The sequence below is a fragment of the Sciurus vulgaris genome, assembly GCF_902686455.1.
Source record: "Sciurus vulgaris genome assembly, chromosome: 10".
Taxonomy (NCBI): domain Eukaryota; kingdom Metazoa; phylum Chordata; class Mammalia; order Rodentia; family Sciuridae; genus Sciurus; species Sciurus vulgaris.
Window position 1 is genome coordinate 7,412,845 of NC_136470.1, and position 25,270 is coordinate 7,438,114.

The following is a 25,270-nucleotide window of genomic DNA, read 5'->3' on the forward strand; positions in this document are numbered from 1 at the left end:
TGAACCTGTCTGCAAAGATTTTAAAGTGAACATTCTACCTCTTTTAAAGTAATTTCTTCAATTTGAAAAGAGGCTTGTAAATCCTACTGGATAGTTAATACTGAGGAGGTTCCAAGGACTCCATTTCCAGACTAGAGACTTAAACCACACACAGAAACAAAACAGATTATTTATTAAACTTTGGTAGAAATTTGCCCACAGATGACCTCTTTGAGAGTATACCCTTCTAACTAAAAATACAGTGGAGTGTTTTGAAACTGGTTTGTGTCCTTACATAGGGACCTTAATGAGTAGTGAATACTGCTACTCGCAGTTAGTAAATTACAACCATTGGTATTTAAGTCTTCATTAATGTAATAATTTATTCAGAATGTTGCACTTACTATGTGCCAGGCATCCAGGATATCAGAAAAAGATAGTCCCTAACCAGAGAAGTTCAATTAGTAAAGGTTCTACTATGGTCTTGCTTTAGTCTGAACATTGCCTCTCAAAATTTATGTACTAGAAACTTAAAGCAGTATTAGGGGGTGGGACATTCAGGGAGATATTTAGATCACCAGGACTCTACCTTCATGAATGGACTGATGACCTTATAAAGTGACCTGATGGAGGGAATCAGTCCCTTCTGTCTTTGTACCTTTAACTACACAAGGACCTAGTGCCCCTCTCCCCTGCTGAATAAAGCTTTCAAGATATCACCTCAGAAGCAAAGATCGGGTCTTTACCAGTGATCCTGCCAGTATTTTATCCTGGACTTTCCAGCCTTGAGAATTGTACAAATAAATTCCCGTTTTTAACAAATTACTCAGTTCTGTGGTATTCTGTTAAATCAGCACAAACTAAGAAAGGTCCAAATACTCGTGGTGGTCTCAAAACTCTGTATGTTAGAGCCTTAACAGTATTAAAAGGTGGAGCCTTTTTGCAAGTGATGAAGTGAATGGGATTAGTGCCATAGAGAAAAGTTTAAAGGGAACTGCCCTGCCCTTCCACCATGTGGGGACATCGCAAGAAGTACCACCTATGAAGCAGAGAGCAAACCTTCACAGACACTGAACCTACTAGTACCTTGAGCTTGGATTTTCTAGCCTCTAGAACTCTGAGAAATAAACTTCTATTAATTATTAATTACCCAATATAAGGTATTTTTCACTCCATGGAAATAATTGAACCAGGGCGCAGAATAGTACACCCAGGGTGGGAGTAAGTATTATAGAAATGGTAGAAGGTAAAAGTGTGACTAAATAATAAAACTGATGTGAAGGGGGAATATTAAAGTTTCAACAAGTCCACATTTAACATACTGGGTAATCCACACAGTTGTTTCTGTTCACAAAACTACACTTCAAAAACCCATCTAAAATCAGTAAAGAAATTTAAAACTAATAAAACAAAAAAGGAAACTGTGATGGACAATATTTTAGAAGCAAAAAGAAGACAGCAGAGTGGTAGCAAATTTAGAAGAGAGAAGGAAGTCATAGATTGTCTATAGTTACCGGTGTCAAGGGAACTAGCTAATGTATTCCAAACCTGTAAAGCCTCAGAATTGGAAGGTTCAGGACATACACATATTCTGTACCTCCGTCCACAGCGTGCCTGAGGAAACACCCACACACTAACAGCAATGAGGATACCTAATGCTCAGATTTTGGTTCCTAAATGCCATTCTCCATTAAAAATAACCAATACACTAGGCAAAGAATTCTTCGAACTTGACAACAAATGTACAATCCACAAAAGTAAAACTTAACAAATCAGACTTCATCAAAATTCAAGAAACACCGTCACTCCTGCCAAAGATGCCTAACTTGCATCTAATAAAAGGAAACATCAATCGCACACTGAGAGTCACTCCAGAAAATGACAACACCACAAAAGAACGAACAGTTGATAAACTGCTCTAGAACAAGACAACTGAAAAACACATGACAACAAAATACGTAAGAGATCCCAGACTGCTTGTGTTTCCCGAGAAAGAGCACTACTGGAGAACTGTAGAAATCTGAACGGAGTCTTCATGACTGAACAACAGTAATGTATAAATGGTAAATGGCTGACACCCATGGTTGTACTGCTGTTACTAAAGAGAATGTCCTGATTTGTAGGAAACATGCTTCATACCATTCAAAACAACAGATGCTTCATGTCAACAACTTTCAAGGAAAAACAAGTTATTTGTACTACATCTGCAAATTTTCTGACTTAGTTTCAATAAAAATAAGTAAAATACAATAGACCCCAAATTATAGCCCAAACCCTATACAGGCTGGCAGCCTAGACACGAAGATACTAGAGGAATAGTTTCTGGAGAAAAGTTGAATACAGAGGCCCTATTCTTACAGATATCGAGCACAAGAGAAAACAGGTTTGCAACATAAGACTAAAAATCAAAGTAAATAACACTCTTTAAACAGCACTGTGTGCTCCAGCCCCCTTACAGAATATCAGCAACAGGAACATACATTCCCTCTCTTTGAGACACGGGACACAGATTTTCATTGAGAGACACTAAAAGCCCTACAGTAAAACACTATGGATACCCATATTCCTCGGTCCCTCACTCACCCTGCTAAGCCTTCAGTGAACAAGCCTCACTCTCACACAGAGCAGTTTTATGGTGCCTTATACCTACATACCCACCACTAGCCCAAGGGTGGCCAAATATTTGAGGAAAGTGCTAATATCAAAGACAGAAGAAACCAAGAGCCAGGCCCAGGAGATACTTTCCAGCTACTCAGAAAGCTGAGGCACAAGATCACTAGAGCCCAGGAATTCAAGGTCAGGATGGGCAACATAGGGAGACCCTATTTCAAAAATCCAAAAACAAACAAAAGACAGAAACCAAGTCAAGAGAAAAAACTGGAATTCAAAGAAAACTAAATCAATGCCATGAACAAAAAGGGTATTTAAAATATAAATGGAGTCTAAGAGGAAAAATAAATGTATTCACAAAGTAAAAACAAAATGCCAAAGGAGGAAAAAGAAAAAGAAGCAAAAGAGATACTCTGATCGAAAATAAACTTGAAAAAAATTTCCCCAAGAATAAAAAGTTAATAGAAAATAGACAAAATAACAAAAGTGCATATCACTCAAGAAGACAAGAGAAGAAACTACCAAGGAAATCGTACGAGAAAATTTCCCAGGATGAAAGGATATGTTCCTCCAAAACAAAAGGATGGATCAAATTTAAGGGGGGGGGGGGGGGGGGGACAAAAAAAAGAAGTCTTTTTAACAGTTCCAAAAATGAGGGAAAAAAAAGAGTGGGGTCACATACAAAGAATCCAACACTAATAAATTCATGGTTCCATGCCATATTCATTGACTGAATATTTTGAGGCTCTGAGGGCAAATATAATATGCCACCTGTAATGCATTCTCCCCATTCATGCCCCCCCCCCTAAAAAAAGAAAAATTAATTTCATCAAGTCTTTAGATCTTAGTACCAAGCAACAGGAAATATAAGGGAAAGGAACAAATCAGTGACAATATGAATATTCATTCAAAAGCATCCAGGTCATAGGAAACTATAACACAGATGATGCAGTTTCTTAATAATCTGCAAGGAAAAAAATTTTTTTAAATTAAAAAAAAAAAAAACAGAAGAGCAAACAATACATTAAAAGAAATGAGATGCATCAACCAATGACAATTCATTGGATTCTGATTTGCATAAAATGTATCTTTAAAATATAATTATAATTTAGTTAAAGTGATTTTTTTACTGAATAGTTAAAAGAACAATGCTAATCTTTTTAGAGGTATGATATTCTTTTTTGTACTTTTGAGACAGGGTCTCACTATGCTACTATGTCAAACTGCTGGGTTTAAGTGATGCTCCCACCTTGGTCTTCTGGAGTACAGGCACCCCCCACACCTGGCTCTACGATAATCGTGGGATTATAGTTTAGAGTCCTTATGTTTTAGAGTACATACTGAAATATTCAAAAGTGAAATTATATGTCTGGGTTTTCTTTTTTAAAAAAAAAAAAATCAAAGAAAGGAGATAGGAATATCAATAGGGACAGGGTGGGGAGGGGGAATACCAGGGTATGAACCCAGGGACACTTAACCACTGAGCCACACCCCTGGTTGGTTTTGGGATTTTTTGTTGTTGTTGTTGTTTTAAAGACAGGTCATGAGCCGATAAATACTGAGGCTGGGCAATGGGAACGTAGAACTTTATTATACTCTAGGTTATCCATCATTTTCATTTAAAAGGAATGCAGAACACAAATTATATCTGCTATATGAAGCTAGAAGATCACAAATACAGAGTTCTCAGTAAAAGTGATATATGAACTGCAATCATGTCAAAACTTTTAATCACGAACAAAAGCAGATTAAAGATATTTTCAGACAATGTCTCAAAAAATGAGGCTCCCCAATGTACCCTTTCTCAGGAAGTTTTGAAAGATGTGCTCCAGAAACATGAAGGATACAATAGAAAAGTCCAGAGAACCAAGAAACTGGAGATTGAAAAACTTCAGGGAGACATGCCCAAAGAATTCTATTAGGTCCAGAGAGCAAGAATTTCATAGAGGGTTCTTCAGAGGGGAAAAAACAACTAATTATCTAATATGTCTGACTGTACAAAAAACCTTATTAAGAGGTTACTGGGTCACGATAGTGATACACACTTGTAATCCCAGCTAGGAGGCTGAAGCCAAGGATGACAAATTCAAGACCAATCTTGGATAACTTAGCAAAAACCTTATCTCAAATTTTAAAAAATTAAAAGTAAGGGCTGAGAACACAGCTCAGGTGTAAAGTGCCCTTGGTTCAATCCCAGCACAAAAACAAAACAAAACAAAAAAGCTATTCAAAGTATGAGAAACAAAGTAAATGAAAATACAAGACAATTGCTAATTCTAAGAAAAACAAAATTACACAAGGGAAAAAATGGTGTAGCAGTATACGATTTGGCTATGGTAAACTAGACTTAGTCACAATTAAACACTGGCAATTGACTTAAAGTAAGGAACTATAAAGGACAGATGAAAGAAAAAAGTATGAGTGAAGCAGTTTGAAATTAAATATTCATCTACCTTAATAAAAAGCCAACAGATAACACCTTAAATTTTAAGTCGAATATAAAACTAGGATCAGGCTTACCAACAGAGGCTGCAAATTCCCTTTTCCTTTGTGAAGGGAAGCCAATTCTGCTCCAAACCCATTAGCACACCACTCACATTAGAGATCCAGTTAGGCCTACCCTTATTCCGTGGTAAGTGAAATGTTACAGAAAGTCACTTAACACATGAGATAAGTCTTCCAAAGTGTTTCCAGGCAAAGTCCCCATTCTTATCTAGTTACATGCCCCTCCCCACAGGGGGAGTTGTCTTATTATTATTATTGTATCTGAATACAACACCTCACACTGTTGTACTCATCTTATTAATCTGAGCATGGAGCCTGTCGGTCTCTAAACAGGGAGATGAAAAAACCAGGGTTCCTACAGACATTATTCTGTCACTACATCAACTGACTCTTGAGCCCATTCCACCTCTGCAACTTGCAACTGTGAGTTAAATCCCCTTCTCTGAAACCAGTTTGGCTAAGGGTCTCCATATTTGCATTCAAGAGCATCCTGATTTGATAAGCATATTATTTATAAAGAGAAAGGTAAATCGAAGAAACAACTAAAAGTTGAAATGAAAATGATAACCTGTGTGGAGTTTTGTCAGTTGGTGTGCATGGCACACAGGACAACAAAAGTTTCAGGTGAGCTAAGATCCCACAAAGACTTCAGAACAGACTTTGTCCACAAAGGCCCTAATGTGAAAATGTTTGGAAAGTACTGTTCTATAAAGAAGGACTGGCAAACAGTGAGGTGGACTTGGAGACAGTTATTTTTCATTTTAAGAACCTCACTAAGTAGTATACAACTGATTATATGCATATTAAAATGAAAATTTATTCTTGAAATAATTATAGCAGTAAGCAAAAAGAGACTAAAGGTCTGATCTATAGGAAGGACATCAACAATAACAGAACAAACAATTCAGAAACAACTCAAGAAGACTGAGTAGTAGAGCAGATCTGAAAGTGGAACAAAGGGTAGGGAGTCACGGACTACATAGTTCTTTGGGAACATAACCCTACCCAATTACACAGTACAACATACAAAATTATGTTTTGTTGTACCCTATACTGGTTGGATCACAGTAACTGCTATCCAACAAACTTTCTTCAAGTTCTTCAAGTAATTCAAACTGAAGCGCTCAGCAACAGTGTAAAATGAGAAACCCTTCATTCAGTTGTTTTACAGGCTAAGCAAGATTCTAGTCCTAAAGACACAGTATATAAAATCAAAATATACATGGTCCTGCTCTCATGAAATTAATCTGGTCCTTGCTAAAATAAGCTCCACAGAAGTAATACAAAATAAAAAATGAGTAAAGGTTGGAAATCACGGTTTAAATCCTACTTTACCAACTTTGGTAAAATACTTTGTATCTTAGGAGAAATTACCTCGACATCAAATCAGCACAGATTAAATGAAAACATCTCACCAGGCTGAGGAATGTGTATGGTTATAAAGTATCAGGAGTAAACTTAATAAAGATCTCCCTACCAAAGTTAACAGATAAAGAGGTTTCCTATATAATAAGTTAACCTTAGTTGTGACTCTCCAAGAAGGTACGTTCTCCACGCTTAAGTCTTCATACCATCTCAAGGTCCAGCGTTCTGCAGAGTGCATTTCTGGGAGAGAAGGTGCTTTCATTCCAATAGGACAGATTTTTATTCCTGTGTTCTCATCCATTCAGCCTCTTTTTTTTTTTTTTTTTTTTTTTAAGTACCTTAGCATCCACTTTACAAACCTCTACAATCATAGTTATAAGACCATTATGCCTTTATCTTGCCTGCTAGAACTTGACCAACTTTAGAAACAAAGGGACTATACCTCAGGCTGACTTCTGTTTCTGGAAAGCCACAGAGAAACACTAAAAATTCTTCCTCAAAGAAACAATGCATGCATTAACATCACTCTTATAGTCAATCAGCAAATACTGAAGAAGTCTTCTATGTGCCAGTACATAAGACCCTGAAGATACAGTAATGAACAAAACACACACCCTGCTCTCAAGCAGCTTGATCTAAAGAAAGCAGAAACAAATAAATAAACCTAACAGCTATATGAGCATGAAGTGATGAGAAAGACAAGTTCAAGGTACTCTGAAATCTGACCTAGAAGGGGAGAGGAGTCAAAAGAGTCAGGGAAGGTTTCCCTGAATAAGACAGCTACAACCTAAAGATGAATAAGAGTTAAAGGACAAAGTCCTAAATACATCATATGTACTCACTTAATCTTGCCAATTATTAGCAGTAAGAAGATAGTATATTTATCAGGCAGATGGGAAAACTGAGGCTCAGAGATGTTTATGCAACTGGGGACAGGCAGGGCAGGACTCAAAGGCACGGAGGTGAGACTCCACAGAATGTGCTCTTTTCCACCACACAACACTTTGTGACAGACTCTCAGCTCCCATAACCCTGTCTTTCAGCATTCAAACCTTTCCCCTTGAGTGTGGGCAGAGCCTGTGACTTGCTTTTAGCCTACAGAATATAGCAAAGGTCATGGGGCATCATTTCCACAGCTATGAGACATAAGGGTGTACATCTCTACCACCAAGGTGACTCTCCTTTGCTGTCTTTGAGAAAGCAAGTGGCCATGTAGGAAAGGACCACATAGCAAAGAATTCAGGGTAGATACCTGACAAGTGGCAGCAAGAAACTGAGGCCCTCAGTCTGATAATGCACAAGGAACAAAATACTGCCAAGCACCACAATCCTTGAAGAGATCTTTCCCAATCAAATCTCGGATAAGACTACAGGCGCAACCAAAATCTTTACTACTTTCAAAGACTCTGAAACAGAGGACTCAACTGAACTGTTCCCAGACAACTAAGCCACAAAAACTGAGATAATAAATGCATGTATGTGTTTTAAGCTGGTAACTTTGTGGTGACACTGGTATGTAATGGGAGAAAAATAGACTTGTTGCATAATAAAGTTCTTCACCACGCCCTGTATTCTGCTGGAATACTCATGTCAACCACTCCAACTACACACCAAGCCAACTTCAGGCTGCAGACACAATTAACCTTAAGCAAAAATCATGTACCAAGATGAAAACATTAACCGCAATCTAATCCTGCATTTTGTAATAGTCATTTTACCAACTCTGCTAGTTCCATACCTCTGTCATCTGTCTGTTTCTACTGAGTTTCTGTGTTCAGGTTCACTAATTTCTTCTGTAATGTCTAAAATGCCATGAATGCCATGCAGTGTCTAGTTTTTACTGCTCTGTTTTGGGCCTTTTTTTCATCCCTTCCATGTTTCTGCCTAACTTTCTGAATAACTTCTTTAATGTCTTTGTTTGTTAATTCTAACATCTGTATCAGTTCTAGATTTGTTGATTTATAGCTTTCCTGAGTCACATTAATTTGCTTCTTTACATATTTAGAAATTTTTAATTGGATGCTGGACATGTTGCCTGGCTGAGTGTTAGGATCTGTAATATTTATTTAGAGTGCTGAATATTATAACAGCAACTGCATTATTTCAGATTAGTTTGTTCCTTCTGAGGCTCACTTTTAAGCTTTTCTCAGACAGACCTAGGATAGCCCTTACTTTAGGGTTAGTTTAGCCCTTCTGGGGTCTCAACAAATCCTGTATTTAATGAGATCTTTCCTCTTTGGCTAGAAGGTACTCAAATAGTCCTCAGTCCTGTGTAAGTTCTAAGAATTGCTCTGCTTACAGCTTCCCCAGAAAGTGTTTCTTTATGAAACCATACCCAATACCTGAGCAGACTGGTGGTCCCCCTGCTTGAGTGACCACTAAGTTCATGTATAGTACTAATTTCTGCACAGTTCCCTCCTCTCCAGAACTTTGTTCCTTAAAGTAGAAGCTCATGGTCTCCCACAACTCCAATCTTTGTTCCCCCAACTAAGTAAAGCCACATGGCAGATTTGGGGTCCCCCGTTCTGCACTGAGGTCTGAAAATTGTCTCTAGGCAGAAAGCTGGGCAATCACTCATTCATTTCCCATCTGTCAGAATCACAGTCCTGGCTACCTATTATTCAACATCTGAAAACAGTGTTTCATCTCCAGTTTTCTAGACATTTGTGTTAGGAGGATAAAATCCGAATACTACTGCCTCCCAGTCATGACTTCTTGACACTAAATGTTTTAGGAGATGTAACTCCTAAATACACACATTAGCTATAACATCAATCCGTATTCATTTTTTTTCACAGCATTTGTCACTTTTTGTAATTATGATATCTGCCTTCTTGCTTACTGTACATCTTACAATAGAATGTAAGCTCTGCGAATACAGAGATCTTGGTTTATCTTGTCGCTCCTGTATCCCCACTTAGAACATATCCTAGCCTACAACAGGCACTCAAATTCAGCAAATTCATAAATCAATTAGCTGACTATTTTGTTAGATATTTCATTTAATATATGCTGTAAACTCTTTTCATTAGTAAATTCTAATCTAGATGCAGGTAAGTCTGACCCCTAGAGAGTTTCTGAATCATCTAGTACCTTAATTAGCAACATCTAAGTAAAGATTCTAGTTGCAAAACAAAAGAAACTAGCTCTGGTTTTGTTTAGACCAAAAAGGAAGTTATTAAAGTGTATTAGGCAATTCACAGAAAACCCAATGAGGGAACAGGCTGGAATGCTACGTAGTCAAGAACACCCAAAACACAAATCACAGATCTAGTACAGTGAAAAACTCATGATTCAGTCACTGCAATTTGTACTAACACCACTAAAATCAAGAACAAAATGTTGCAACTAGAATCGCTCACTGTTAACTCCAGAAAAAAAGATGTAGCTGCCTCCCTCCTGCTTCAAGAAATTACCTGCTCTGAGGTAGTCAGGTAAAAGTAGGAGAGAAGACTCCATGACACCTGATGACATCCTAACAGGAAGATAAAGTGAGCAACTGACTTTCATAATGGAAGATATCCACCCCCCTCCAAGACTCCTAAAGTATTCTCCAAAGCTAGAAAGGTACTGCTTTTGTATATCATTCAAAAGACCAATCAACAAGAAGCATAAGACATCAATCCCAGCATGTGAAAATAATCTGTTTCTTCAACTGATGGGTTACAGAAGCTTTATGCTTCTTTCTTTTCTCTTTAAATGTTTAACTGTGGGCTAAATTGTTCACTGGGCTCTTTACTTCCTAGAGGCAGCATATGCAACCTACTTTGATTAACATGAAGCAAACATACTTCCCTGAATCTTAGTTTTCTAACTTATGAAACACAAATAATACCAACTTGTAGGGTTACTGAGAATATAAAAATAACCAATACTGAATATATACAGTGTTGGCCTATAGCAGGTAACTGATTAACAGAAGCTACTGTTAGTGTTACTAAATACTTGTTTATTTTTAAAGAGAAACTCAGACTTACGTTAACACATTTTTTAAAAAATGAAATTGCCAACAAACTGAACAACCAAGTTTTTATTTTACCTTGGTACTGGAAGTGTTATCCCCATTCTTCATGTTGCCAGAATAAAGCAACAAGTAGCTTAAAGTAGTCTAAAATGTTGCCAACAAAACTTAGGTTCAAGAATGGATAAATTAATTAATTAAGGAACCACAGTCACGCCACAAGACATGTCCTCTTTATGCTTCTCTCCAGCAAGCTCTGACTATACTGAAAGTTTATGGATGGCAAGGACTATATATCTGATTGACTGCTATGTCCCAAAAGACCTAGTATGCGGCCAGGCCAGGCACAGAGGGGAGACCTTCAAAATCTAAATATTTGCTTTTCCAAATACAGAACACTACAGAAACTAGTCGCAAGAAAATTATAAAACTATGTTGAAACAAATCCTTTGTAAGCTTTAAAAAAGCTCATTCACCTGACAAGATCAATATCTTCAATAACTTTCTAAATATAGTGACAAGATTCATTCTTTTGAAAACCTGTCCCTAGAACAAACGCCCTCAATTCTTGTTCTGTCATCCAAACTTGGAAGTAAAAGCAAAACACATCCAAACTACTTTTTAAAACTTTTGTCACTTTTAAATGAAATCAAAGCTAGAGCTTATTTTAAATATACACCTGAGAGCTCCTGCAAATGCTGGAACTACATTTCAGTTCTAACTGTTGAATGACCTTCGCTGTGTTGGCTAAGAATAATGAAGAGTACAGTGTCCAAGCTGATCCCTCTCCACAATTTAAAACTGCTCCATATGACTACTAAGGACCTGTATTGATTTCAATAAACTACTAAAATCATGTACTCCTTTAATATGGATGGCACGATCTTTCCACTTCACAACAGCTTGCTCCCAATATATTGTAGACATTCACAGACATTAATCCACAAGAATTTTCCCTTTCTACTAAACTACACAGAGCTCTCTGTCTTTAAAAAGTCTTACCTCTTCCTCAAGGCGCCCATATTCCCTATTCAGCGCTTACTCTAAATGCCGTAGTTCCTACTCCCCTGCTATAGTTCTTCAGTCTGTGAGACCAATAATAAAGATCAAAAGATACAGTTTGCTAATTCATCCAACAAACGATTAGTGTTTACTGTATGTCAAGCACCCTGGCAACCCCTGAAACTGCAAAAGAGGGCGAAACACCATTGCCCCGGATTACCGCAGGAGTTTAATCAAATAAGCACTACAAAAATTACTAACATTAGCATTAAGAGGGAAGAGAACAGTGAGACACAAGATTTTAAAAACTAAGAGCTGACTCAGGGAGGCTGGACAACCTTCCCTGACAAAGCTATCTAAGCTAAAGTGGAAGGAGAAAAAGCAATTAACTAAAAGAGGTGATGATTCCAGACCAAGGGAAGTAACATTTGCAAAGCAGAAAACAGTTCAGTCATATGAGCCAAAGACCTGTGAGATGAGCCAGCCTGTAAGGGCCAGATCATTCAGGTAGTGGGGCTTTACAGCTCCTATGCCTAGTTTGGCTCTTACCTGAAAGTCAAAATCAATCCTCAAAAGAGTTGTTCGGTTATTTTTACTTAAGATTCTTGCTTATCTAGTTACTCACATCCTTCTTCCATTTCTGTCCGTTCGGTCGTTGCCTATATGCCACATCCTTCACATGTCTCTTATCTTTCTCTTATGCAGCAAGCAGTCCTTTTCCAAACTGCCATGAATTCTAAAACTCCTGCCTCCAATTTCTTCCTTCTGCATAGCTGAATCTAATACTGCTGAGTAACTGTAGGCCTTCAGGCCAACCTCTAGGTAAACCTGCATAGATTTACAATGTTGTGAACTAAACTACAGAACCATTATAAGGAAATGGAAAAAAAATAAAAATGGATTACAAAATACCCAAGAGATTCTATAGGTTTTCTTAGAAATGCTGTTTTAAATGCTTTTTTAAAGTTTTAAAAAACTTTCACAACACAATCTTTTATATTACAAAAGTAATGTCTACCAATAATGAATGTGCTTGATGTAAAGATAAAGTAAAAATCAACACTGTGATGCTTGTTCTTTTCAAGAGAAAATAATCCAATCAGAACAAATTTTTAAACAGACAGTATTTGTATGAAGAACTAGAGTCCTATTTATATCCAAATAAGCGTTTAACTCAAAATATACTGTCCAAAGAACTCTAAAATAAAACGTTTTTTGACTTTCAAGAAGTAACATCAAAAATTATCCGATTTCATAAACTCTCTGTTCCCTTAAATGAGAATTTAACTATCTACTCGAGACTGCGTCCTTAAGCCTACGCAGGAGATATTAAATATTCCCCCACCAGAACACAACTTAAAGACAGTGGTAACTTTTGTTTTAGAACTGATTCCCAAGCTGGAGAGTTCCATGTCTGACACAAGAAGGTGCTCAACAATAGTTCTATCACCCGGTAGTTATATGCTTTTTAGGTGAACAGTCTTCCAATTCAGATACAGGTTAAAAAATAAACAAAATATGAGATTTTTCAGGAAAACATGAAGATATTCAGAATAAATTACAAGCTCGGCTACTCTATATTTTCCAAATCATAAATTATGATACACCTTTTTCCTTTCCAGAGTCACAGTTTTGAACACTGCCTTCTCCCACTGCCCCATGTTTTAGCTCATCCTTAATGGTGCTGCAAATTGTTTCTACCTGTTTGTAAGGGAAGGCCTGAACTACAATAAAAATTCTATCTGATTCTTTAACAGTTCCTTCAGGTCCTCAGTAGGAAATATCTTAACTATCCCACTCCTGGGACCATTTTGGGTTTTTTTGTTTTGGGTTTGTTTTTGTTGTTGCTGTTGTTGTTTGTTTGTTTGGTACTAGAGATTTAAGCCAAGGATGCTTTACCACTGAGTCATATCCCCTGCCCTTTTTGTTATTTTTGTTTTGAGACAGGGTCTCACCAAGTTGCTGAGGCTGGCCTGGAACTTGCAATCATCCTGCCTCAGTCTCCCAAGTCTCTGGGATTGCAGGCATTGCGCCATCACACCCAGCTAGGACCTTTTAATATCCTACCACCAATGCTTAATATTCTCTTTCTCTTTCTCTCTCTCTTTCTCTCAGTCTTTTTTTCTTTTTTTAATGATGGGGTTTCACTACTGTCCATGCTGGTCCCAAAAGGATCAAGCAATTCTCCAGTTTCACCCTCCCAAGCAGCTGGCATACAAGCATACACCAGCTTAATTCCCTCCTTTCTACCTCCAGAATTTGGCTACATCTGTTTGAATTCAGAAATATTCACTTTCTTCTGCTGAAAATTAAAGCACAATTAAGAATTTTTAAGGCATTTCTATTTATTCTTTTACCTCTTATTATTCCCTCATGCCTCTACATCTTCCAAACCTTCTTCTTACAGTGTCACCTCTTCTAAACTACTGATGTCATCAGGCCCCTGATGCCAAGAAACTTTCATTCTCATTTCCCACTACAACTGTCCCTTATCCCTTTCTGAACACACAACCCTCCTCATGCCCCAGGCACATTCTGTCACTCTCCAAAGTCACCCTTTTTGCCCCCCACCACCACAGTTTGCCCACATTACCTCCTGAGTAGACTGTGAAGTCCACAGGTTCTACCATAAAAAGCTCTTCGAGATCTAGTCCCACCAGGCATGGTGGCGCACACCTGTAACCCCAGCAACTCATGAGGGTGAGGCAGAAGGATCCTAAGTTCACAGCCAGCTTCAGCAACACAGGGTGGCCTAGACATCTCAGTAAGACCCTGTCTCTAAAATATAAAAAAGGCTAGAGATGTGACTCAGTGGTAAAGCACCCCTGGGTTCAATCCCAGGTACCAAAAAAATCTAGTCCCAACTCCTCCACGACATGCTGAAAACCCCAGAACCGTCTTACCACCTTGTGCTCTAGTTTTTCACATGTCAACACCTCTGATTATTAGCAGCCATGATCTTGCCTGTGTTCATTTTTCCTGTATGCACACATTTATCAGAGGTAAACAAATCTCATTCACTTTTGTAGTCAAAAGCTACTACCATAATTCACTTATCTTATACAGGACATGCAACCATTTATTCAATTGCAACAGGAACAAGAGTCCCCTTTCCTGCGGGCATTTACAATTTACCAAGACATCAGTTTTTCATTCAGCAGAATAAAGGAAAACCAGAAAATATTTTAACGATATATTTGACTAAGTATGAGTATTCTGTTATTAAAACAAAAAGCTTATGATACTACTTAAGATGTTTAATATCAGTCAGAATTAAAGAAACACAAATCCAAACAATTAGACATTATTCACCTATCAAAATGACAAAGATATAAGACCTTGAGAATACATGTGTTGGTCACATGTATTCAGAATTGGTCAGAATGAGAAAACAGCACTCTCAGATACTGGTAGTGAAAGTACAAATTGGTGCTATCTTTTGGAAAACAACTTGGCAATACATATTCAAATGTGCATAGGTGCACAGTTTTCCTGATAAATATATATCCCATGGCTGATAGTCACAGGACACAATTATATGTACAAGAAAGTACTGCAGCATTGTTTAAAAGAGAAAAATATCAAAACCTAAATACCCTTTAATGGAGCCTAAATAAAATAAGGTACACCCATAAAAGAAAAGACTTCCCAACCATTAAAAAACAACAGGGAAGCTCTGTCAGCTAATAAGGGAATATTTCTAAGATAGATCAAGTAATTAGCTGAAGCTGCAAAACTATATGTTTACTATGCTTTTGGTTTTAAGTAGAGATACTGTGTACATAAACACAAACACACACACACACACACACACACCAAGATCTAGCTGCTTAAAAACAAAATGGGAACATACTAATTTTGGAATTCAATACATATAAAGTATATTATACATAAAATTATACATGCACAGACCATTTCTAGTAGGAAAACCTGTGAACACTTACTACCTATGTAGAATGAGAAGGGGGATGATCTCATACCATTCCATAGAGCTTCTTTTAAAAAATAAAAATTTAAAAAGCTGTAAGTATATATTACTTGTCGATCTTTAAAAACTATTGTTTCGGGGGCTGGGGCTGTAGCTCAGTGGTATAGCCTACCTAGCATGTGTGAGGCACTGGGTTCAATCCTCAGCATGACATAAAATTAAATAAAGATATTGTGTTCACATACAACTAAAAAAATTTTTTTAAAAACTATTGTTTTGTAGGTGATCAGAACTGTACCTTAATATTTTATGTTTGATATACTGTAAGACTGCTCAAACAGGAGCCCTAAATAAGCAATAAAATGCTGAAAAATGGCATACTCCCATTTGTACAGTAGTTAATCAAGCCTAGTGGATTCTTGACAGAATTGTCTATGGTGCTTTCACTACAGTGATAGGAAACATCATAAGGCAGGCTAATGTTACCGGTTTGGGCCACCAGAGAAACCTCACATGAACATTCCCATGACTATTCCACAAGTTGATCATTCTCAATCATATCCTTCATTTTCTTCAGGAAAGGACATATGTGCCTTACTCTTCTCTCTCACTCTCCCAAAAACTCTTAGTGCAGGTGCTAATCTCTGATTTTTATTGATAAAAATGATAACCTGGTAAGAGGTAAAGAACATTCCTCTGGAATATTTCCACTTTAGAAAATTCAGATCTTACCTTAATTTAACAGAATGAATTCCAACAGTTGAAAACTGTAAGCAACCAGATAAAAAGGAAAGTAATAATTTAAGGACAAGACCTGCCTTTGTTCCTTCTAATCATGCCAAGTACCTACCTATCCATCTACCTTGTAATGCTGCCCACTACAGTGCTAACACTAACCATACCTTATTTTAAACCTTCAATTTCTTACCTTTAAATAGTCATTTGACTGACTGACAGATTATTTTTCTATAAGACTAAAAGAACAATTAAATGAGCCAACCATTCACTAGGAATGACAACACAAAAAGCCACAGATTTTAGAATAAGAGTTACCCTGATAAACGCCCCAATGCACTTTATATGCCTTGTATTCTATTCCTTTTGTAGTAAGAAGAAAAACCCAGGAGTCAGGACAACCAAAGTTAGTCCCTGGCCTACTTAATTCTAAGACACTGGTTAGTCAATTAGCTTCTTTGCGTCCATTTCCTTTTATAATATGAAAGATGAAGTGCATCAGTGTTTCTTAAAATGTTTCTCTGCCATCAGGATTACCTGGGCTCCTTATGAAGAAAGCAGATTCCAAAGCACTATCCTAAACCTACAGGGAAAAAAAGCATCTGAGCTTGGGAATTACAAAATTTATAAAAGTTCTCCAGAAGGCTCCTGAGAATCATTCACTTTCCCAAGTGCCTATTAGATATAATAACACACTTCAAAGGAACCCTAGATCTTCCTCTTTTTTCAAATTCATAGAAATTAGAGGATTCTAAATAATCAATATATTTTTAAACATCACTATTATCATTCTTCTTACAACACAGAGTAACTCCAACATCTACTGAAATCTTGACAAGATCCAAGTGATATTCTAGCATCATCTGCTGCCAGAAATACATATACACTATGGTTCATTAGACTATTAAGACTAAATCCAAAAACTCAGATTCCAAATAATACTACCATGACATAATTTCAGCTATGAAGAATCATGTTCTATCAGAAAATAAAGTGTAAGACAATATGCTATTTAGGCCTAAAATTCCTTTACTACTAAAAGTACAGATATATTTTTCTAATCTGACTATAGAGATACATATTGCATAACTGGTGATGTATTTGAATTTGCATACTACATTTCAAAAAGATTAATAACCAATACAGAAAATAAAACTTACCAGTTCGTGCAATAAGTTTCCTTATTTCTCAATTTCTTCCATATTTGGAAGTATAACAGGTAATGTTTAATTTCCATCATTCTGCACTTCTTCAGTAGAAAGATTTTCTACTGTTAGTCACCCTACCAAAGACCACATATCCCAGCCTTCTTTATAGTTAAATATGGACACATGACTAAACATAACCGCATCACACCCAAGTCACGTATGCAACTTCCAGGTTCGTCTTTAAAGAGATGGGCCTTCCCCATATCCTATTCCTGGACTGCGGATGTGGTAAGGAGATGCCCTATACTATTAAGAAAAGGGTAACTCCTTAAACACAGGAAAACAAGATGGAACCATGGTCCCCATATATCATGGAGCCGTAAAACACCAATGCACCTTACATGCCTTAGATTACTAATACTGTTGGTTTTTTCTTTTTTATTTGGTACTAGGGATTGAACCCAGGGGTGCCTTAACACAGACCCATATCCCCAGCTCTTTTTACTTTTATTTTTGAGACAGGGTCTCACTAAATTGCTTAGGGCCTTGCTATGTTGCTGACGGTGGCCGTGAACTTGAGAGCCTCCTGCCTTAGCCTTTGGAGTGACTGGGATTACAGGCGAGAGAGACAGCACCGGCAGATTACTTACACTGTTTTTTTATGAGGAAAAGTAAACTTCTTGTTTAAGTCACTGTTATTTATTTAAACAAAGGCTTAAATCCACATTCTAAATGATGCATATACAAAGTTTGATTTATAAAAAAGAGTAATCCCTAACAACTCAGTTAATGTCTTATAAATTCTTATTTTAAATCACAATAAAGCTTCCTATTGTATAACCCCATTACCAAGATTATTGCTACTGTACCATCTTCTATTTATACAGCATTTTACACTTTAAAAAAAAAAAAAAAAAAAAAAAACCTTCACTGAATTATCTCATTTCACATCCTGAAAATCCTGAGTCAGGCAGTTGAGACACAGAGAAGTTTTTTTGCCCAAGGTTAAACAGCTAAGGAGTGGTATTGGTTCCTCATTCCATGTACACATACATTTATCTACACCATTTCAGTGCCAGGCACTGGAGTTACAGCCGTGATTAAGAAACACTTATTGCTGTCCAAATAGACCTTACAAGCTAATGGAGAGGGAGACACAATTATCAAATGAATAATTTTACATTTGGACATACAGCGATTATATAGCTATCTGCAATAAGAGATGTGCAAGAAAAGCAGAAGGCCCTACTTAGAACAAGAATGAATGGCCAAGGAACCTTACCTGGAATGGGGTTTAGGGAAGGCCTCTCTGTAGTAGTTATTTATGCTGAAATCCTAAGGATGAATATGAATAAAAAGTGGAGGGGAGGGAAAAGGGGAGAAAGAAAGGTATAAAGAAACTGACATGCATTGTCACCATGTTCACAAAAACCCTATGGTCACTACCATCAACCTCACTTTACAGATGAGGAAACATGCTTAGTTAAATAGTTGTGCCTAAAGTCACACCGTCAGAGAGTAGCAGACCTGTTGAGACTCTATTTCTGACCAACTCTGGAGTCTCTGCTCACCTCAGAGGGCAGGGTGTCTCTCCATAGTATCAAGCTTCCTGAATTGCTACCTATACCTAGAAATCAAGGAGAAATGGGATAGATGTCACAGTTTGAGCATCTTTTTACCCAAATACATGTGCCAAAAGGCAAACCTTAACCATAAACATCCATGAAAATTCTACAAATTAAATCAACTCTTCTCACTGAAAATTTTATAAACAGAAAAAATAGGGATTATCTAATGAACAAGGATGCTACTTAATAGACTGATGTTGAAAGTTAGTGTTGTTCCACGACAAATGAGCTCACTAGGACCTCCCCCCCAAAAAAAATCAACTAAAGTAATACAATTATGGGGAGAAAAAATTCAAAATGATTCATCAGCAAGAGTAAAGAAACATTTTAAGCCATTACTCACTGTATGTTAGATATAAGTATGTCCCTCAAGCAAACAAAAAAAGTGTATTTAAACCTTGTCAAAACTTACAGTAATACAAACTTTCAAAATCACCTTCTAAAAAAAGAGAAAACATAGCTCCAGTGAAAGAAGCAATTGCAAAACTAGCAAAAAGTATGTCTACAAGGAACCACATAATTTTACATGTTTCATAAGGTATTATCTTCAATACTGAATCTGAACTTGTTAAAGAACTCTGGCATAAGGGTTTCAAAACAAAAGAATAACTTTTTTAAAGCATTTAGCTGGTTTATATAACAGAATATTTCCAAATCATTGTCTTATTTCAAAAAATGGAACCAAAGTTGCCCTTAGGCACTACATTAGAAAACAAAACTTGTCTTCAATTATCTAATATGAACCTTATATTCATTATTTCAGTCATATGAAGTGAACATTACAGTTTCACACACCCAATGGTGAACTTTACAACTCCAGCTTAACATTACAGAGTTGACATGAGGCAAGATTTCAAAACATTTCTTCAACTACGAGCAACTGAGATGAGATTTTAGGCAACTTAAGATAATTTGATGACTTTTTTGTTCCAAGCAAACATGAATTTTTAATGTAAAATTGTGCAAGCATCACCACGAGTTCTCTAGTCTCAAAAAAATTCCTGCTGATCAAGATAACCCATGATCAGAAATCTTTCTGAAGACCTGACCACTCCATATACACAAGGTGCTATTATATCAGTTGCACAATTCACTTTGACAGGGCAAAATGTGCAGTGTCAAGTTTCCTGTCTGATAGTTTCAAGTAATATCTTTACTTCTAAATTGAAAACAGACAATGATAAAACCACCAAAACACTCCTCAACAGAAAGTAGTCTTAGTTCACAGTTTAAATTACTGTTTATGAGTACCACAAAATTATTAGATTAATAAAATTTTTCAAATAAAGAACCAAGTTCTTGATAAAGACTATTTCTGGAAGTTCTTGGGTTTTGCTGGGTTTAGACAGTTTATTCTTGGGGTAAGAGAAAAGGAAAAATTGCCTGGGGTGTGTGTGTGTATGTGTGCATGTATGTGCATGTGTAATAATGTGAAAGCTCTTTGCAATGAGAGGGAAACTACAGCCAAAGCAAAGACAAACTGACACACACCTCATCACGAATACCAAGAAATTCACAAATTAATCTCCATCTTCTAGTTTTGTTTCTAATGTCATGCACAAGACCATTCCTTCTGGCCCGTAACTATTTACTTCAATCCAAATTTCCTTCCAATAACTGGATATCCATCGACCATAAGCATGAACATAAAAACACCTCTGGGTAGTCTAAATTTCCAAGTTTTTTAAGCTTTCAAGTAATCCTCAATATTAAATGCAAATTAACATTTTGTTTGTAGAGTTATAAAACAAAATATTTGCCAAAGTTAATCATACATCCTACCTGTAACAAGCTGTCATGAATTCTACTTTTGTAGATAAGTATTCACAATACTTTTATAAAAACCTAACTTCTCTAAATACGTTGTTTCACTTACCATTCTCCACCCCCATATCTCTAAGTCATAAATACAATATTTCTCCACAAACAGAACTAAGTAACTAACCTCAGACAATACTCCAAAGGGGAAAAAAATTCTCTAAACCAGGACAGCCATTTATACTATCTACATTCCCAAATAAGACAAAATGGAATGTCTTCGCTTGCTTGAATGTCAGCACCTCTAAACACTGGGCTAACTTTTTAATTCCTAGCACACAGTAATTGGCTATGTTACGTTTCTGATAAGTTCACACCAAAATGTCTTTAAAATGCTTACCAAATAATCTTGTACCAAGGGTTGGGGATGTACTGAGTGGCAGATTCTGGGTTCATAATCTTATACCTAAATTTCAAATTCCAAAGAATAAACAAACACCTCCCTAGACCCTTCAGTTAATTCTTGACCCCTACCAATAATTATCATTCATTTAAATATAGTCCTTCAAATCTGAAACCCCACTTAAACACCCAAGCAGGATAAAAGGAGCAAGCCTTCACCTTACACAGGGGTAATGACCCTTCTTCCTAAAATAATCTCTGAGCTATGCCTCTTTGAGATAAATAAGTGTTCTTTATACCCAGTTTTAGGAGAACTTGGTGTAGACACTTAACAGGAATCCCTAACTTTCTGGTACGGTTTGAAGTCTAAACAAATTTGGACAGCTACCATAAACACTACTACTATGCCAAAGCAAATCGTCCTAAAGTGGGGTACTTCAAGTGTCTATATATGAACATTAAAAATCTTAACTATAAGTAAACTTTTTCCTCTACCAATGCTTGTTTGAAACCTTAGATGAAATTTTAGTTGTAATCCCTTATTTAGTCTCTCTGAAAATTATTTCTTAAAGAGCAACTAATGACCCCAACTATTATGTATAACTATAAAGCTCAAATAAGAGAAATAAGACGTGAAAAAATTTAAGAAAACAAAAATTAAAAGATGACTTATTAAAACACCCCAAAATCAAAGTACTACACATGTTCATTCTTAATGTTCTGAAATAAGATATAAAGGACCACATGGGAAATTTAAGTATTCAAAGAAAAGAAGACAAAAATAATTTCACATGAAACTTTCTTATGATACTCAAAGGATAACTAGAATTATAGTTCAGTGTGAAGAATAAAATGCACCAAGTAATATTTTTTGAGACCTTCCTCTCAAAAATTAACTATACAGGTTTTTTTTTTTTTTTTTTTTTTTTGGGAGGGGGGCCGCCTGACAAGTTTCACTAAGAGAACTCACTACAACCTTTCCACTTCTGCAAACCAAAGTTAACTTCACATTAAAAACTGTATGTGGAAACAATCTCTGGATTAGAACCCTGAGTCATCACACACAAATTGCTTTAAAATTTGCCAGTATTTCTAAGGAGTTATAACTTAGTGATCAGGAGCTCAGGCTGCCTATAGAGACAGACTCCTTGCTCTCAATATGACCTTGGATGAGTCACTGCCCCCTCTCTGAGCTCAGTCTCCTCATCTGTAAAATGGGTAACAGTTCCAACTGGTAGGTTAAAGGTGTTATCATTATGTGTCCGAGAAGAGTGCCTACCAATAACCTGTTAAGTCTGAAAACAATGCTATAAGGTATTTTCTGACGATTTGGACAGAAAACAAGAACCAAACGGTGCTGGCATTCAAATGCTGCACCTAGCCTACAGGATTCGCATTATCTAGGGTTGGGCGAAAAGGCACAGGCAAGTAGTCCAAGCCACTGACTCACTAATTTTGCCATTTCTATCTATTTCGGGCTAGGGAGGGGCCTTGGCCGAGCGCTGAGACTGGCGGCTCCGCGCTGCGAAGCCGGAGTGGGCTCGTGCCTATAAATAGCCGCGTGAAGTTTGTTGCAATGCACAGGTATCAATCCTAATTCTCCTCCCGGCCACCGCTCCCCCGGCCCCGAGCCGGTCGGCGCCGCACCTCCGGGGCCCGGGGGCTCGCACCGCCGGCCCGGCTGCGGCGCTCGCTGCGGCCCCTGCCCGGGCGCCGACCCCAGGCCCGCGGAGCAGCGGCGGCCGACCTTCGCGGGCGCCGGCCCGGCCTGCGTCCTCGCCTGCCGGCAGCCGGCCCCATCTTCCTTAACCCGTGCATTGTCCTTGCGAAGAACCCCGGCGGTTCCCACACTGGTGGGGACCGAGAGGAGGGACGAGGGAGGAGCTGGGGGAAGAGGATGAGGAGGAAGAGGAGGAGGAGGAAGACAACCTCCTCCCCTCCGCCCCGGCGGCCAGAGAAGGTCTGGCGCGTTCTCCGGCCCCCAGGCCCCGGCTCCCGGGAGGCCGCGGCCCCCGCTCCCGCCCTCCGCAACTTTCCCTACGCTCGCACCCGCCTCTCCTCCGGGACCCGGCCTGCGGGCTCCCTCCCCCGGCGGCCGGCCCCGGGCCGGCGGCGCCTCCTCCTAAAATGGCAGGTCCCTCCCTCCGCCCGGCCGGGCTCGGCGCGGGCCCGGCTGCAGGCCGCCGGGAGCCGACGCCGGGCCGGGCGGGGTCGCGGCCGGGCCGGACACTCACCGGGATGATGGCGGGGCGCTCGCGCCGCTCCCTCCGGTGAGTCTCAGCCTCGGGCTCCCGCGCCTTGCTCCGCCGCGGCCTCCGCAGCCAGCGCCGCCCCGGCCGCTCTCTCCGCCCCCGGCGCTCCCGGCTCCTGGCCGCGCCGCAGCCCGCTCCGTGTCTCTCCGGCTCGCGGCTCCAGCGGCGCCCCGGGCCGGGGAGGCGACAGCCCCTCCCCGGCAAATACCGCAGTCCCCGGGCCCCGAGTCCCGGCGGCGGGGCCGCGCGGCCCGGCCCGGCGCTGAGGGCGGCGGCGGCGAGGCCGGGCGCCGAGTGGCGGCCGCTCCCGGCGGCTTCTTCCCGAGGAGGATTTTGTAAATCTCACAAAATGGCGCGCGCTCCAAACCTGCGCAGCGAGAAGCGCCGGGGCCCGAGCGGCGGCGGCGGCGGCGGCGGCGGCGGCTCCTCCGCCAGGAGAGCCCGAACCGCCCGCCCCCGAGTCCCCGCACAGACAGACAGACACTCGCGCACACACTCACACACGCGCGCACACTCGCCCTCGCACACGCTCACTCACACACACACTCGCACACTCACACCGGTCCCGCCCGCTCGCCGGCGGCGGCAGCGGCACCAACAGCAGCAGCAGGAACAGCAGCAGCAGAAGCGGCGGCGGCGGCGGCGGCGCCCGCACCCCCCGCTCGGGGTGTCCGCTCCCTCAGCCCGACCTGGGCCGCGATCAGCAGCAGCGACGGCAGCAGTCTCCCCGGATCCCCCCGCCGCGGTTGCCGCCGCCACCCCCGCCTCACTCCAATGGGGCTTTTTATTATTATTCGGGCGGGAAGCGAAAGGGTTTAAAAAAAAACCAACCAACAAAATGGCGACGGACCGACCCGGTCGCTATAGCAACTGTCAATCAAAACGCAAAACCCCGGCTGACGTGCTGACGTCCTTCTCCCGCCCCCCGGCCCCAAGCCGGCGGGCGGGGCCTGTTGCTCGGGTAACGGCAGATTCCGTTCCCTCCTTTCCTTCTCCCCTCCGTCCCCAGCCAACCACCCAACCCCCTCAGGTCACGTGAAGGATAAATTCGGAGCTCGGGCCCGCTACGAGTGTCAGAGGAGGGCGCGTGATTCGCTCGGGGGAGGGCAAAGGAGGGGGACGGACGGCCGAGGGAGGGAAGGGGACGGGGACGGGGGACGAGGCGGCGGCTGCTCTGTGCGCGAGCGCCCGCCGCCTCCCGGCCGCCCCGCCCCGCGCTCGCCGCGCCCGCGCCGACTGCGGCCCGGGGAGCGCGCGCGGCCTCCCGCGCCGCCGCCCCCGAGCCCCGCGCTTCCGCGTCGCGCGCCTCGCAGCCCCGCCCGCGCCGGGGGGAGGGGCGCGCGGCCGCCGGGCGGGGGAGGGGCCGGGGCCGCGGCCGCGGGCGAGGACCCGGGAAGCCCACCGCGTGCGGGGCCGGGGGCTCTCACCGCACTCCGCAGCGGTGCCGGCCTTTCTCCCGGGGGGCGCGCGGCCGCGGTCGTCCGCGCGTTTAAGCCGTTCTTGGAAGGGCTCGCGTGCCCCCCTCGCCGGAAAATGCCCACGGAGGCCGCGGAGGGGGCGGGGAGGAGGCCGCCTCCGCGATTCAGACATCTCAGGAATTCCGGACGCTGCGCCCGGAGCCGGGCCGCCGCCGTGCTCCCGTCACGCCCGCGCCCGGCCCCGGCCTTCCGAAACGACGGGCAGAGCCATCGTGAAAACTTTTCCAGGCTGTGCTGCTCCCCGAGCGGCTCCCTGCGCCCCAGCCCCTCCCCGCCCTCCCGGCGCAGCCTGCCTGCTCCATCGGAATGCCCCTTACGTGCATCCACCGTGCTATTGCTGCACCCTCGGCCGGCTCACCGTCTGCTTCCTGCCTTTCCTGCCCCTCAGTTTCCAGGTTTTAATTTGCCCACTTGGCCTTAACGATCAAAACTATCATGGCTTTCTTTTTTTATTCAGTCTGCCCCTTCTGCCTGGCTAAATATTGCTGGGTGTGCTCTCCAAGCATTAAAACCAAAGTT

At 40.8% G+C, this 25,270-nt stretch overlaps 1 protein-coding gene across 4 annotated transcripts in view; it reads right to left on the bottom strand.

Annotated features, from left to right (window-relative positions):
* The window catches only part of DYRK1A (dual specificity tyrosine phosphorylation regulated kinase 1A), a 138,305-nt gene extending 113,300 nt beyond the window's left edge, over window positions 1-25,005 (bottom strand). Inside the window, exon 1 of one of the 4 annotated variants that reach the window (XM_079155998.1) lies at window positions 24,701-25,005. The gene's annotated coding sequence lies outside the window, so the exon portion shown is untranslated. Of the gene's footprint in view, window positions 1-23,255; window positions 23,961-24,700 lie in introns of those variants that run through there. The other 3 variants (XM_079156000.1, XM_079155997.1, XM_079155999.1) reach the window with 3 other exon arrangements.
* Window positions 25,006-25,270: the final 265 nt, after the last annotated feature.